The 16,246-nt window shown below is 50.4% G+C and overlaps 1 protein-coding gene and 1 long non-coding RNA gene across 4 annotated transcripts in view; one reads left to right on the top strand and one right to left on the bottom strand.

Moving 5' to 3' along the window:
- The window catches only part of DRD2 (dopamine receptor D2), an 86,763-nt gene that overhangs the window by 36,503 nt on the left and 34,014 nt on the right, over window positions 1–16,246 (top strand). The window lies entirely within an intron of this gene.
- On the bottom strand, window positions 9,833–16,093 carry LOC123380332. Its single transcript, XR_006585934.1, has 2 exons — window positions 14,299–16,093; window positions 9,833–14,130 (listed from the first exon to the last, which is right to left on the bottom strand). It is a non-coding gene; the product is annotated as an uncharacterized LOC123380332 (long non-coding RNA).

Genomic DNA, 16,246 nt, shown 5'->3' with positions numbered 1-16,246 from the left:
TGTCCAGCTTGCTATGGGGAGCCTCCTGACCCGTGGGTCCATGGAGACATTCTTTGCCTCTTCTAGACCAAGACCATTTCCCTTCCAGTCACCTGCTGTTGGAACAGCTGCCTAACTGAAGCCTCATCTCCTGAGTTAGAAGGCAAGTAAGGACAAGAAAGAAAGCAATTAGTATGACTGGGATTTCAGGATTAAGTGGGATTCGCTGGCCTCCTGGCACCATGGGTAGTAAGGGGGAAGGTAAGGGGAGTTTGGAGGAAGAGAAGGGAGGAAGGGGGCCGCTTCAGGGTTCTAGAAAGGGGAGCCCTGCAGCCTTGGACTCAGGCCACAGAAGGAGGTGGCTGGGTGGGAATACAAGGTGCCTCATATAGGGGCACCTGGGTGGCTCAGTCAGTTAAGCATCTGACTCTTAATTTCAGCTCAGGTCATGATCCCAGAGTTGTGAGATTGAACCCCATGTTGGGGCTGCGCTGGGTATGAAGCCTGCTTAAGATTCTTTCTCTCTGTCCCTCTGTCCCTCTCTCTTGTTTGTGCCCTCTCTAAAAAAAGAAAAAATAAATAATAAAATGAATAAAATAAAATAAGATAGAAACAACAAAGTGCCATGTATGGTCGTAAGGAGCTCAGGGATTTGGAGTTGTTCACTCAACATTCGTCCCTCGAGCATTTATTAAATGCCTCCTATGTGCTAATGCTCTCATTTCACAAGTGAGAATACAGAGACTCCAGGAGGCCAAGTACTTTCTTCAAGGTTTCTTCGAGGCAGAGCAGGACCGAAATCCAAGTCTTCTCTCGCTCAGTGTACCTCCCACAAAATGGTGTTCTTTAGTCATTACATTCCGTTCGCTATGGGGGTCCCATGTGAGTAGGAATAAAGTCAGCATCCTGTGTCTGGCCAGGACATCACCATGCACAGGGTGTGTCCCCAGAAGCTTCTTGATGGGTGGAGAGGGAGCCCCTGAGTCCAGCTTTGCTGGGGGTGGAGGGAGGGAGGGAGCTCCCTGCAGAGAAGGAGAAGAGCTGGGGTCTCACAGAGCCTAGTGGAGACCTGCTCTGCATTACAAGCCAGAGCATCCCAGGGAACCCCATCACTGGATTTGCCCAGCTGGCCAGACCTTAAGGACATGGAGATGATAATGGTGCTAGGGAACTTTCTGAGCCCTTCGTAAAGATTACAGGTCTGCAAATATGGAACCTGAAGCCTTGCAGATTCACCTTCTTGTGGGGAACTCACCTTCCTTCCATAGAAGCCAGTGTGACAACGTCAGGAACTGCTTTACCATCTTCCAGTGGGACTGAGACACCTGAGCCTGCCCTTCTGGGCTTTCCAGTGTGGGTGTTGGTCTGTAATGATCTGATCCCCACTAGTCGCTCAGCAATTATGTAAGCCCTGAGAGAAAAGTGAACCCCTGCACTGTGACAGGTTGGGGTGGGGGTCAGGGAAGGAAGTACAGAGGATTTCCAAGGATCTTCTCTCAGCCTCGCTTTGGAACTCAATGTAGGGTTTGGCTTGGGGCCTGCTCCAGCTCCTTGGGCGCCTCGCATGCCAGTGCCTCCCAGCTTGTCTGGCTTTTGTCCGCCCTCCAGGGCATGTCTGTCTCCATGGTGATGTCATAGCCCCAGGAGTCCATGGTCCTGGTGGGGGAGAGGGGACAAGGGGAAGGACAGGAACACACGTGGCCCGCCACACATGCCTCTTCTGAGAAGCAGAGCTCTGAAAGGCTGGGGAGAGTGCTCCCACCAAAGGCTGGCAGTGAGGAGGGGCCAGGGATGCAGGTCCCTAGACATTCTTTCGTTTGGAGAAGGAGCCAGGAGCTCTGACCTTGGAATATCTGTCTTCAGGGGGCTACTGGAGGCTGGCAGCTTGGGTGTCTCCTTAGGTGAAAACCACAGACAGCCCAGCTCGGGGCAGAGCCCAGGTACTCCATGGCCTGGAAAATCCCACCCAGATGGATGTCCCCTCAGTGCTTTCCTTCCTGTTTCATTAGACAGCAGACAGAGGACCTCTCTCCTCCCACTCAGGTGGTGGGAGATCTGACTCAGCCTTGGGGGGTAGGGTGGGGGGGAGGCACCAGTGCCAGCTGGGTGTGGCAGGGTTCTCAGCAAATAGCACCAGCTGCTTCAGATGAGCCGGAATAATGGTCTGTCTTTGCACGCTCACAGTTGAGAGGATCTCTCTCCTCCGTTGGGATAGTCTATCACAACAATCCTGAATGAAGATGGTTAGTTTGAGCTGCCTGCGAGCAGAGTCTTTGAGTGTCGGTCCACCAGATACAGAGACCCAGGAAGACCAAGTAGAATGGACACAAAAAAGCCAAGAAATAAAAGGCTGAGCCAGAATCCCATGTACTTTTGCCAGACCATGGCAACTGCTCCTTGGGCTTCTTGGAGATTTGGCTACCTGACAATTTTCTGGGCTTTTTTTTTTTTTTCTTCCCCTTATTAAACTAGACCCACACAGGCCTTTAGAGGGGCCGAGAGAGTCAGGAGTCCTAAGTTCTAGTCTCAGTACCATCACTCTGTGAAGGAAAGACATTATTTTGCCATTTGTTACAACAGTAAAGAAGACTTCGTTCATGACTGTTGTGATAGACTATCCCAGTGGGGAAGAGAGATCTGTCTCGTCTCTGAGGGTGCAAAGACAGCTGGGGGTTTATAACCCATGAGCAGGATGAGGGGTCAGTAGATGGAAAATTACAAGAGGAGACATCAAGTATGGGGGGGGTTCTTGTTAAATCCACTTAATGGGATTCTTGCTGAGGGCAAACCACAGGATCAGGTGTCAAGGGTGGGTGATTCTTTATGACTCCGCAGAATTCCTCCTCAAACTGGGCAAGGCAGGTCCAAGACAGGCCCCAGGACGAGGTCATGACCTGAGGCCGAGATCTAGAGTCAGATGCTTAATCAACTGAGCCACCCAGGTGCCCCTAACCCAACCCCGTATTCTAGAGATAGGAGCCAGAGGGCGGGAGAAGTCACTTATCCCTAGGCCTCCCATTAGGCTTGACCAAACTGTAGTCTGGCTCCTGTGAGTCCTTCTTTCAAGCCTCAGGTCATGATCTCGTGGTTCTTGAGTTCGAGCCCTGCGTCGGGTTCTGAGCTGACAGTGCAGAGCCTGCTTGGGATCCTCTGTCTCCCTGTCTCTCTGCGCCTCCCCCATGCTCTCTCTGTCTCCCTCTCTCAAAATAAATAAATAAACTTAAAAAAATATATGGGGTTGCGTTGGATGAAACCCCTTCTAGTGTGGACAGACCATGACTACCAACTGCCTGTCTAATCTAACTCCTTCGCTCAGAACTTCTTTTGACAGTCACACGGGTTGCTTTCAAACACTTTACAATGAGACGTGTTCTTGTCTACAGCAGTAATCCATTTACTCAAGTGAATAATACCTACCATTTAAAACTACTGGCAACACCTAGGGCCTCACATGTATCATCTTTAATGCTTGTGACAGCCATAAAAGGCAGGAATTATTTATTATTCGCATTTTACAGACGAGAAAACTGAGGATCAGAGAGCTTAGGTAAATGCACGCAGGGCCACACAGGTGGTAAGAACGGAAGCTGGTATTTGAGCCCAGATGTGTCTGGTAAAACTACCCCCTCGCTGCCTCTGAGCCTCGTGAAACTCTCCTCCAGGCCGGATTTACCTTCTTCCCTTTCATCACAGGTGTTAGGAGACAAAGTTCAACTGAGTATAAAGATCTTACAGGCTTCATTCAGCGATTCATGAATGGGGCAGCGTCCCATCCAGCAGACAAAAGGGGCTTTAAGGAGCTGTACAAAAATGAAAGACTTCTATAGGCGGAGGGGGCTAGACAAGGACGTTCTACTAGCAAAGAGCAGATCGGTTGTGGCAAGGTCACTTGCCTGTAGGGATGGCAAGGGTCTATCGGGCCGATACCTCGCTAGTGCTAATGAGGTGGTACCTGATTGAGCGCTTTCAGAGTCTATTTCTGGGAGAAGCCAAAACTGTAGTTGAGTCTAGATTTTATGACATGGGGCTTAGCATAAGTGACTCTTTTGGGACCTATTGTCTTTTAACACAGTGCATACCACAGTGTGTGCTGATGACTTCCTCTTTTTCTCCTCCCACCCCACCCCATCCCTGTCCCCAGCATGAGAGGTCAATTAGGGCATCTTCCTGTCTGAGGTGGTTAAGTACACAGGAGACCCTGGACATCTGTGGAGTGAATGTACGAATGAAGGAATACGTATATGCCAAAAATTTGGCACTTGGGAAAATTGGAGACTCTATATATGGTCTCCTGTGCTATGTACAATAATGGGCTTTCAGTTAATGCTAATTCAGATGGACATACACACACACACATACAGATCATCAGTGCTTGTTTGTGGGTGGTGTAAAACACAACACAGGTTGTGATGGACCAGCACTTTTTTTTTTTTTTTTTTTTTTGCAGATCATAACTTATACATGTCCTTTCAAATTAGTGCGTTAATTTGGCTGGCACTTTTGAAGGGAACCGTAAAGCTGCATGCCAGCGCAAGGGTGATCCCTGTGGCATCTCCATCAAAACCCATAAAGGGCCGTGTTTCCATATTAATGAACACCGAGAAGCAGTAAACACAACCTTTTCCTCGTTTGTTTTTTTTTTTTTCTGGTGATATTCGGAGGCCTACACCTGGCATTCTGTGTCACCCGCGTGGGCCTGAGATTACACTTGATCTTAGCCAAAAGGCCGAGAAGCGATGGGCCTGAGATTACAGAGTCGGGAAGGAGATCAAGATGTGGAATAAGGGAATTGGTGAGGGAAGCATATATCAAAATCGAAGGCCTGGAAAATCATTTTATAATGTAAGAAATAACACTCTGTGTGTGTTTCACAGGGATTTGTGTGTTTATGTACAAAGATTGCTAAATACTCAGGTTCAACACCATTTAACTAGCTGAGCCTTGGCTTCAAGCGGTTGTTTTTCTAATTGCAGGGCTGGGCTGTATCACCACCCAGCCAGGAGTCCCAAGGGGAGCTAAGAAAGTCTTGCTCTTCCCTTTTGATCCCTGTTAGGCGGTCCTGCCTTCCTCACTACCAGCCACCGCTGCCACTACTGGGCATAAGAGGGCTCTCGGCTTGGGCGCCCCTCCCCAGCCAAAGCTGGTTCTGGCCCGCACGCCCCAGTGAGCAGCGCCCAGAACAAGAGGCTGCTGTTGGGTTCAGCTTCCAGGGCTGGGCAGTAATTGGCGCTGGCTCTAATGAGCGGGACCAAGGTGACTAAGCCTATCAGCAGTTTGGAACTGCTACCTTCAGAGGGACCAGGAGCAGCCTCAAACCAGCAGCCTGGAAAGCTGCTGCAGGGCCAGCACATAATTCCCAAATTAGGTGTTTCCGAGGTTTGGCTTTTATAGTGCAGACTGAGCTCAGAGGGGGATCTGGCAGAGGCTGCAGAAAGCAGACAAAAATCCAAGACTTACAGGGTGATTTCGTTCCTAGTCAACACCCCTAGCTTCCCTCTTCCCCCTTTTCATTAAGATGCAAATGGAGCTTTTGACTGGGGGAAGGCCCCCTGTTGTTGTGATCCCGGTTCTGTGGGTGGTGGTGAGGAGTTGGGGGGTGGGCCGAGCAGCCTTGAGGACCCGCTTACTGAGTCTCGAGAAGGGGCTGGAGGCCTTGGAGCCAGGGAAGCCACAGCTGGCGGAGGCAGGTAGGCTCTACTGTGTGCACGGGGCGACTCGGTAGAAGCAGAAATGCCATCAGTCCTGTAGATTAATCCTCAAGCCTCCTGCCTAGAAATATACAGAAACTCCCAGTCCACCGAGACCAGGGTCATTGTTTTTACTGCCGAGAACTCCCCTTCTTTCTGTTGCCCGGTAGCTTTCGATGATCAAATGAATGCTGATCGAATAAAGCAATCCACTGTGGCAGGCACACGTCCTTCAATCACCCAGACCCATGGGGGGAAGACACACCATCTCCGCTTCTCCGACGTGGTGGCCGAGCCTCACAGAGGTGGAGGGAGTGGGCCAAGCAAGTGGCACAGTCAGGACGCAGAAGCAGCTCTGTCTCTTCTTTCCACAGCCCCCTGTTGCTGCCTGCCTCTCCCACTCACATAGAAGCTTCTCAGGAGGGAGCGTGTCCTCCTCACATCACCCCGCAGGGCCTGGCAAAGTGCTGGGCACACAGTAGGCACAGGTGTGTATTTGTTCATTAAAACGAATGCATTCGGGATAGCTGGGTGGCTCAGTCCGTCAAGCCTCTGACTTGGGCTCAGGTCATGATCTCGGGGTTCATGAGTTCGAGCCCCGTGTCAGGCACCGTGCTGACAGCTCGGAGCCTGGAGGCTGCTTCGGATTCTGTGTCTCCCTCTCTCTCTCTGCCCCTCCCCTGCTCACACTCTCTCTCTCCTTCAAAAATAAATAAACATTTAAAAAAATTTTTTTTTAACTGGAAACGTCTCTGAAACATTCAACAAGTTAAACTGTACCTCAACCCAAAAAATATGTTGGGGTGGTCAGGTATTGGGGGGGAACAATCCTATATCAAATTCACTGTTTTAATAAAATCTCACCTGGGGCGCCTGGGTGGCTCAGTGGGTTAGGTGTTGGACTTAGGCTCAGGTCATGATCTTGAGGTTCATGAGTTCGAGCCCTGTGTCGGGCACTGTGCTGACAGCTCGGAGCCTGGAGCCTGCTTCGGATTCTGTGTCTCCCTCTCTCTCTGACTCTCCCCTGCTCATGCTCTCTCCCTCTCTCTCTCTCTCAAAAATAAATAAACACTAAAAAAAATGAATGCATTCATTTTTAGAGTTCTTACAAAACTAGTTACCTTCTGTCCTAATTAGCTATGGGTCTCAGTTTCCTCTTGAAAGAATCTTAGATGATGTTCACCTCCAGAGCTGGTTGGGTCACATGAGGTCATCCTCTGAGCCAGTGGCTGCTATGGAGGTGGCGGCCTCGTAGGTGATCCTCGTGAAGGTCCATGGTGAGCCCTGTTGCTGTTTCATTCTTTTGTTGAGAAGGGGAAGGTGAATTCCATTTGGAACTTCCATTAATTTCTTTTCCTTTTTTTTTTTTTTATCGTGGTAAGAAACACATAACATAAAAGTTAGCATCTTAACCATTTTTAAGTGTACAGTTCAGTAATGTGAAGTATATTCACACTGCTGTGTAACACATTCCAGAACTTTCTCATTTTGCAACACCGAAGCTCCGTACTGATTACACACTGGTTCCCCATTTCCCCAGCGCCTGGCAAATTTCCGGTTCCACTTCCTGTTTCTATGAGTTTGACTACTTGTTATACCTCATGTAAGTGAATCATGCAGTGCGTTTCTTTTTGTGGCTGGCTTATTTCACTTAAGCTTCATCCACGTTGTAGCATGGGTCAGAACTTCCTGCCTTTTTGAGGCTGAGTAATATTCCATTGTAATTATAGGCCATGTTTAAAAAAATCCACTCATCTGCTGATGGACACCTCAGCTGCTTTCACCTCTTGGCTGTTGTGAATAATGTTGCTTATGAATATGAGCATGCAAATATCTCTGAGATCTGCTTTTTATTTTTATATTTTTAGAGAGAGAGAGAGAGAGAGCAAGGGAGGAGAGGGGCAGGGGAAGAGAGAGAGAATCTCAAGCAGGCTCCATGCTCAGTGCGGAGTCCAATGCGGGGCTCGATCCCACGGCCCTGGGATGATGACTTGAGTCGAAATCAAGAGTCAGATGCTCAAGTGACTGAGCCACCCAGGCGCCCCTCTGAGCTCTGCTTTTAATTCTTCTGGATATAGATCCAAAGTAGGACTGCTGGATCATATGCTAGTTCTATTTTTAATTTTTTGAGGAACCTCCATACTGTTTTCCCACAGTGGTCCCACCCGCCCAGTATTGGGGATGTGTCAGGTTCTCCGGTAATATTAGTTCCCTTCCTCTCCTCACCCCACCAAAGAGACTCGAGGTGATCTGGGTAATAAGAATGTTTACTCAATTCTCCATGTTTATTGAACGAATATATATTGAAATTCTATTAGACACAAAACACTGACCTGGCAACAGAGTATAAGGGCATGGAAGAGGGGGGCGGATTCCATGGGAATCCAGGGAGGGGATTTTTTTTTTAAGTTTATTTATTTATTTTGAGAGAGAGAGAGAGCATACTAGCAGGGGAGGGGCAGTGAGAGAGAGAGAGACAGACAGAGAGAGAGACAGAGACAGGGAGAGAAGAGACTCCCAAGCAGTCTCCACACTGTTAGCACAGAGCCCATCTAGGGCCTTGAACTCATGAACTGTGAGACCTGAGCCAAAATCAAGAGCCAGACACTTGACTGACTGAGGCATCCAGGTGCCCCAGGGAGGGGATTTTTTTAGAGAGTGTGACCTAGCCTTGCCTCTAGAGACTCCAGCTTGGTTGGGTGACCCTCTCATGTGCTGTTAATTCTAACGTGTGACATTTTAATCACCTCTGTACCTGTCTCTCCCACTGCGCTGTGATCTCCGTGAAGATAATGACTGTGTCTTACTTATTTTGGTATCCACGTGGCCTAACACTTGGAAGGTATTCAGTAAATATTTGTTAAATGATTTCAGGAGCTTGAAATCTATCTGAGGAGGCAAAAGTAACGCACCTAAAATATTCAGAAAATAATATAATAATAGTCCATCATAATTACAAAACTTCTCATTTGAGGAGAATCCTGTAGCTGAAGACATGTTCAGTTACAAGTCAGCATTTATTGCGTGCTTCTGTTATGCCAGTTTCTGTTAATTTTTGCAACAACCCAGTAGGGTAGATGCTGTTATTAGCATCATCCCCATTTAAAATGGGAGTAGAATGAGAATGGGTGTTAAGTAGGTTTCCGAATATGTTCTATTGATGATATAGTATGTGCGAGCCAGGACACAAACCTGAGACTTGATCCTCACTGTCCATAATGTAGCAAAAGCAGTTATTATTCATATCTTATAGGTGAGAAAACTAGCTGAGAGAGAGGTGTGGGGGTTAAGTGATGCCCAAAGTCACATAGCTAACAGGATGCAGAGTCAGAATGAAGACCCAGGACTTCTAATTCCTAGTATAGTAACTAGCATTATAAGGTATATTGTGTGGTACTACGCACAGCAAAGGCTCGTTCAGAAAAGGGCAGGTCCTGGGATGCCATGTAGTGGTGAGGGAACCTTCCAGAAGAAGTGTGGCTTGAGTTGATCCCTTGGGGAACCAGGATTGACCTGAATCAGTAGATGTCACACACCCAATCTTGTCTTCCAACACACACACACACACACACACACACACACACACACACACACACCCCAGTGGCTCTGCCTCCTGCTCCCCCACACGGACAGCAAGGGATGGCTTTTGGACAAACTCACCTCACCTCATGGAGACCAGAGGAGAGACACCTGGCAGCAGCCCCTGTTTCTCCTATATATTTGTTAAGTTATTCACATAAAGGATCCACTGGCCCCTGGGCTGCCCGGAGGGCATCAGCGTTTCCTCTGGTCTCCCTCTCTGACTCCTAGAGGGGGTGTCATGCCTCCCATCACTTGGAAAGTGCTGATCTCCCATGTAGAGTCTGGAGTCAGCTGCCTCGCACACTGAGGGCAGCGGTGCAGCCACAAGCAGCCAAGCCCGGAGCCGTGAATCACCATCAGAGGAGGAAGCACCTAGACTCTCCTCTAGGCAGGCTGGCCAGGAGCCAAGTGTGCTGGGCCGGCGGGGAGCTGGATGAGGGGAGAAGCCATGAGACAGCAGAGTTCACTCAGCCTCTTGACCCTTCCCCCCGCTGCTGAATTTTCCTGGGAGGGTTTATTTTTTGAGTCATGTACACCGTTAAGGTAATAATTTTCGAAAGGTTAAAAACATCGTTCTCAAACCATGACATGTCAAAGATTTATTTAAGTCATTAGTGAGGGAACCGGTGGGATGACAAAACCAGGTTCAAAAGAGAAAGGCGAGAAATAGGTAGATTATCGGTGGAAGGAAGAAAGCAGCTAGAATGATTGCTAAACTAGATACAAAGCTTATTCATGTCTTACAGGGCAATGAAGTCGTAAAGTTTGGGACTATCTTCCTTACTGGATGGAAGTCATTGTGTATTCTCAATTTTCTCCCCGTGACATCTCTCTCACAGGGCTGGCTCCCTTACGGACAGTAAACAGTAAATAAAATACACTCCCCTAGAGACTCAGCTGAGCCTTAGATGGCTTTGTGCCTTATTTCCAGGTTTGGGGTATATTTTCTTAATAGCTCAAAGGAATCCAGCTCGTCCTGTGCTGTGGGGGTTTTGCCAGGTGCTGAGTATATCTACTCCAATTACACATTTCAGAGCTGGGGAATTAGCCACAGGAGGGGTTCGGGGGACCCATCGGACCCTTTATGAGAAGGACGTGAGCTCAAAACCCCATTGGTCATCTGACTTCCACAGGCCCCTGCTAGGCCTGATAGGGGCCACAGTAATGTGATGGGGCCCCTGGAACTGTGTCAGGTCAGAGCCCACGTCTGCTAATCCCTGAAAAATCTGACTGTTTCTCTTACTTCAGTGCAGAGTCACCCTGGTAAAAGGCTGTAGATCCCTTTGGGGAAGGCTGGGAGAAAAGATTAACAGTATAAAATGTTGGCAGTGTTGCAAGGTTCTTCCCCAAGGGGACACAGCCTCCCCTTCCTTCAAGGCATCTGGGTCCGTAAATTGACTCAAGCCTTAGAACTAAGTGAGGGGTTATGACTCCATTTTTAAATTTTTTTTTTTTTAATTTATTTTTGAGAGAGAGTGAGTCCATGAGCAGAAGCGCAGAGAGATAGAGGGAGACAGAGAATCACAAGCAGGCGCCAAGCCCAACACAGAGATCAAACTCATGAACTGTGAGATCATGACCTGAGCCGAAGTCAAGAGTCAGATGTTTAACTGATTGAGCCACCCAGGCGCCCCATGACTCTCCATTTTGATGATTCAAGTTAGACTTCTGTTCACCTACCTAGAACAACTCTTCCATTTGTACAGATCAAGGAACAATCTGGTTGATGCCTGTCTATTTCTCTTCTAGGGGCACTGTGACCTGATGCCAAGGTCTGTGTGTTACATTATTCTGACTGCTCTTTCACTCCGCTGCCCATTAGGGCCCGGAGACATTGTGGGGTTTGAGGAAAGAACCTCTGAGAAAGTGTTGAGACATGAGTTCTGATCCTTCCTTGGCTACTAACTAGCTGAGGGACCTTGGGAAAATTGATAAAGCTCTCTGGGCCTGGGGAGTAATAACCCCACCCCGCTTGGTCAGAGGGCTGTTGGGAGGCCTTTTGAAAACTCTTTGAACTGTGGCTGTTTGTTTCACTTGGTGTCTTAGATGATGTGAGTGCAGGACACCAGCGGGGGCTGATCCACTGATGTGTTTGGGCTCAAACAGTGATGAATTGATTGCCTGCATTTTAAAATAAAGGGACTTCAAGTGAAAATTCAGATTTTAGTCTTGTTTTCAAACACTGGAAGTTCTGGGACATTCTGCACTGGCAACAATAGACTGGGGGGCTCCCTTAAGTGGGGCACGTTCTCCCCAGTGTACCAGCCCCGGACACCCCATCACCCATAAGCATTGCATTTATTGAGGGTGCCCCCGGGTGCTGGGGATACATGCATACATAGAAATGTGAACCATTCATTAACCACATAGTGTGAAGAGTGTACCCAGCAGGGCCAGTGACAGTCTAAGCCATAGCTCCGGGAACACCTGGTTCTCCCCACACTGGGATGTGCCTCTGCTCGCTAACACCGACCCCAGATCCCTTCCTGGGCTCTCAGCCGTCTCCCTCTGACTGTGAGGTAACTTCACTTCTCTCTGGGTCTCTCCGGCTTCCGTGTTTGGAAGCTTCATGTGGCTTGTCTTAGTATATTCTCTTGCCAGATATTAAGGCTGGTCCTGCTTTCTTCAGCTACTTCTCCAGCTTAAAATCTCAACCTAACCTTCCCCTAGCTCACCCTGCAGACACCATCTTGGTGGGAACCATGCCATGTCCCAGTGTCACTCTGCTAGCACAGTGTTTATTCATTCGGCCGGTGTTGCAGAGCACTGACTATGGATGTGCGTTCAGTGGGAGAAACATTATGCTTTTGAAACCCACCTTTGGCCCACTGTGATCTGTTCCTCTTGGAGGGACACCTGCAGTGTCCAGCTTATTTGCACAGCATAGATGCCCACACCCAGTGAGTGCTGAAAACTTCTGGTCTCACCTGTCTGCCTTCCCCAGGGATCTCCGACACTCCCCGCTCTATAATAAAAATGAGTTACGGATGTCATCTTGTCAGACTCTGTGGGAGTGCCAAGGAAAGAGGGCCCACAAGCTCATGCAGTCAGGGACAGCCTCTTTTGGGAGGTAGACTGTGCCCCATGCAGGGTTGGTAGGATGTGGACAGCAGGAAATGAGGGCAGGTGGAGAGATGGCGACATTCAAAGATGAGGGAATAGGGATGATAACATACGGTGGGAAGCTGGGGAAGTCCACAGGACAGATCAACTCCAGCTAGAGTGTAGCCTCCCCGTAGAAGAGTAGCAGGCGTGGTTTAAGAAGGTCAAAGGTAAAGGGCAAGAGCCTAGGATTTATTCTTAAGGAAAGTCGTTGAAGGAATCCTGAGCAAGGCCATGACAGCCTCAAGCCCTGGCTTTGGGGGATGGGCTTGGAAAGCAGGTGCAGATTGGTTAGGAAGGGGAGGAGAGAAGCCTGGGTTCCAGCTTCCCCCTGTCTCCTCCATCCAGCCTCTGGGCCCGTGGGCCTGTCTCTTTACACAGGGCGAGCTCAGCACAGTTCCTCTGTTGTGGCCAAAGGGAGCTACAGCCCCTGGTCAACGCTCCTCACTCAGGGACAACTCAAATGAAGTCCAAACCCAGGCATATCCAGGAAGCATGACTGGGCTTGAGGAAGGCACAGGACAGGCAGCTTTGCCTTTGCCCTTGGGTGGGGATATTTAGCAACACCAGGCCCCTCTGGTTCTGCCTGCCCACCCTGTTCCTTCTCTCTTGGCTGGGGCTGGTGCTGGAGGGGTGATTAATACTGCTGCAAGGGACATCACGTTACAATTACAGAGACCCCAGTGCCTTCTGAGGGGAAGGTGTCGTGGCAGGGACTCCGGGGCTTATTAGAGAAGGGAGCAGTGCTGAGGAGGTGCCAGGAGTCTCTGCATTTCCAAGAACAGCCAGGGAGCTCCCGCAGCATGTGGGGCACGGTTTCCAGCCCCAGCTCTTCTGAGCTGGGGTCAGGGCGGGAAACACAGTCACTAGCCAGTGGCCTCCAAGGTTGGGCTGCCCCAGGGTGAAGCTAGACCCCTTACCCATGGCTCTGGGCTACCCTCGGGGCCTGGGTGCACGACTGGTCTCATTAGGGCTTGGGAAGGGTGTCAGAAGACATCTGAGTGTTCCTGTCTCAAAGCTCGTTATCCCTGGTGACTCACCCACAACTGTGTCTCTGGGCTCCATCTCAGAGCAACGACGTCTTCCCAGCCTGGAGGTCCTCGGAGCATGTTCTCTGTCTCTAGGCTCCACCTCCAGAGACCCCTCGGGATCCTTCTGGGAGGTCGTACCATCATCTCGACCATAGACATCTGCTTCAACATGCAGTAGCCATAGCAGATGATTGTCCCCAGCCTGACGCGGGGAGGACTCCCTGCGCTGTCCAAGCAAACTCCTTCCACAACTGGCCCCTCAGCATGGGTAGAACTGGAGATCACAGCATCCGGGGGGGAGGGCAAAGCCTTGGTGGTCCTCTAGGGCGGCCATACGTATTTATTAGGAAAGGAAACCAAGGCCCAGAGGTGGGAAGTGACTTGCTTGAGGTTACACAGCTGTGAATGTGGGCAGAGCTGGGGACAGAGCTCCTTCCCTACAGGCCCTTGTGTGGTGGGTCACACTCAACCCCAGAGCTCTGCTTCATCCCTGTTGCCCACGGAGCCCGGAGCCCACATGCTGGAAAGCAAGGTGGACGGCGAGGTCCCTGGCTGATTGGCTCGCATGCTCTGAGTGCTGGGAGCAGGCAACGCCGTCTTTGCTTTGCTTAAATTCTTAGAGGATGGAATGGAAGCATGGAAAAGCAGTAAAGTTTTCTCCCTCTTGTTCTCACAGCTGCTTCCATCCCCCCATGCCGGGCACTCTGTGCAATGGGGATGTGCCAGAAATCGCGAAGTCAATAGGGAACCTGAGGGCACAGGGATGGGAAGGGATTTCATGATTAAAAAACAAAAAACAAAAAACAAAAAACAAAAAAAAACACCCCAGCATCACAGTGCCTGTGGGACTGCCAGTGAGGCAGTGGTGGGGACCGTGGGGAGCAGAACAGGGAGGGGCGAGGTGGTGGGTCCCTTACCCTCAGCCTGAGCCTTGGCCCAGGCACAGGTGGGCGGGGCCTGCTATCTTTGGAAGGTGGAGTACAATTGGGAGGGTTTGGACTTCCTTGGGCTCTGGAATACGGCAGGGTGTCCTGGGGGATCCTCCACAGATCTGTATTTGCTCAGCATTTGCACCTCGGTTTCTTGGGCCAGACCCAGCCCTGCTCCAGTCAAGGCTCCAGTCGAGAGTGGAGGTGGCCACTTAGGGCTTCTGTGATGCCAGCTGGTCTGCAAGTAGCAGGCAGGCAGACAGGTGGGGACATGCGGATGGTTCCCTGCGAACCCCTTCTACTTTGGAAACACAGAGAAAATGCCTTTCTTCTGGTGACAGTGCCATTGTCATTGCCACAGACACCTGGTTCCTGAAGGGTGCAAGTGCGACTCCATATCCCAGTAGGGCTTCCTCCAGACTGTGCATTACCAGTGGGTGAGGCCAGCAGCACCTGCCTTTGGGGATGGCAGAAAGAGCGAGGGCTTTGGAAAGCCAGAGAGGCCTGGGTTCGAACCCCAGATCTTCCATTGACTAGCTGTGTGGTCATGGGGTTTTCCAGCAGAATTACAGGAATTACAGGAACAGGCGGCCCTTTGTTCCAGGAGACCCAGCACAATGTCCGCACGCATTTGCATGATAGGCGCTAGGATTCTTCCTGTGTTCACAACTACCCGCATCTGCCTGCATTGTAAGTGGGGTCACTGTGCCGTCACAAGGCTCGGCAGTGATGTGGGCAGTGGTGTGGGTCAAACGTCTAAGGGTGTCGTGCACGCGGGGGCCTCACAGCCCCGTGGGGAAGAGTGGCTCCGTGAGTAGACACAGCCAGGCTCGTGCCCGCTGTGCCACAGCCCCACTGGGTAATGAACCGCCCTCAGCCTCACCCGTTCCATCTGCAGTGCAAGCATTAGTAATATTCACCGTTCACGGTTGTTCTAAGAATTAGAAGAAAGGTGTGTGAAGTGCACAACAGTATCCGGTATGCAGCGAACGGTCAATAAACAGCAATACCATTACTGTGACTGACGTTGTCATTGCTGCGGCTGTGAATGAGAGCACTTCTCTCTGGCACTGGAAGGGGAGGACACAGGGGTGGGCTCCAGGGCCCTTCAGCTCAGGAAGCCGCTCTGGGGTCTGCAGTCGGATCTGTCATCAGGGACACCTGGAAAGGGGCGAGTGGGCGGGTGGAGCCCAAGACCCCGCACTTGCTGCCCACACATGAAACGGAGTCTGTGTGTCCAAGCAGGACTCATGCAGACCCCTGTGGAGAGTGGGTTGGACACAGAGGAAAACTTGCTGGACCCAGAGAGTGGGCAGCTCACTGGAACTCACAGACTCAGGCCTCTGGAGGTGCCTCCATGGCTGGCTTTTGCAGCACCTCCGCATCCAGTGCTGGTTCTGGGGAAGGGCTGCCCTTGGTTGGAGTGCTGCTTCGCCACCTACTAGCTGGGCCCCTTTCTGGGCCTCAGAGGAATGGGGATGGTATGCAAATTAAGGAACACAGTGGGTGACTAGGATACCAGAAGTAAACACTAATCGCTGGGCAGATATTAACCTGCCTGTCTTTCTCTGGTGCCTCCTGCCCCTTGCACCAGAACCTTGAAACATACCTGATGCTCTATCACGCTCCATCCCTGGGTGAGTGGCCAGGGGAGCCTCCTCTTCGCCTAGGAGGAGTTCCAGCATCCTTGCCTGCAGAGGGGAGCCGTGGCCCAGCCCCTTCACACAGACACCTGGATACCCTAGGGGCCTCACACCTGACCATACGGGATGCCTATTTCCCTGGAGATCATTTTCAGCTTACAGAAGATGTGCTAAATTAGCTCAGAGAGTCTTGTCTGCCCTTTGCCTGGCTTCCCCTGATGTTAACATCTCAGCTAACCAGAGTACAACTATCAACACTCAGGAAGTAACATTGCTCCAATACTATTAATTAA

Source organism: Felis catus, chromosome D1 (genome assembly GCF_018350175.1).
Source record: "Felis catus isolate Fca126 chromosome D1, F.catus_Fca126_mat1.0, whole genome shotgun sequence".
Lineage (NCBI taxonomy): Eukaryota > Metazoa > Chordata > Mammalia > Carnivora > Felidae > Felis > Felis catus.
Note: the sequence above shows the minus strand (reverse complement) of the source record. Positions and strands in the feature narration are given on the sequence as shown.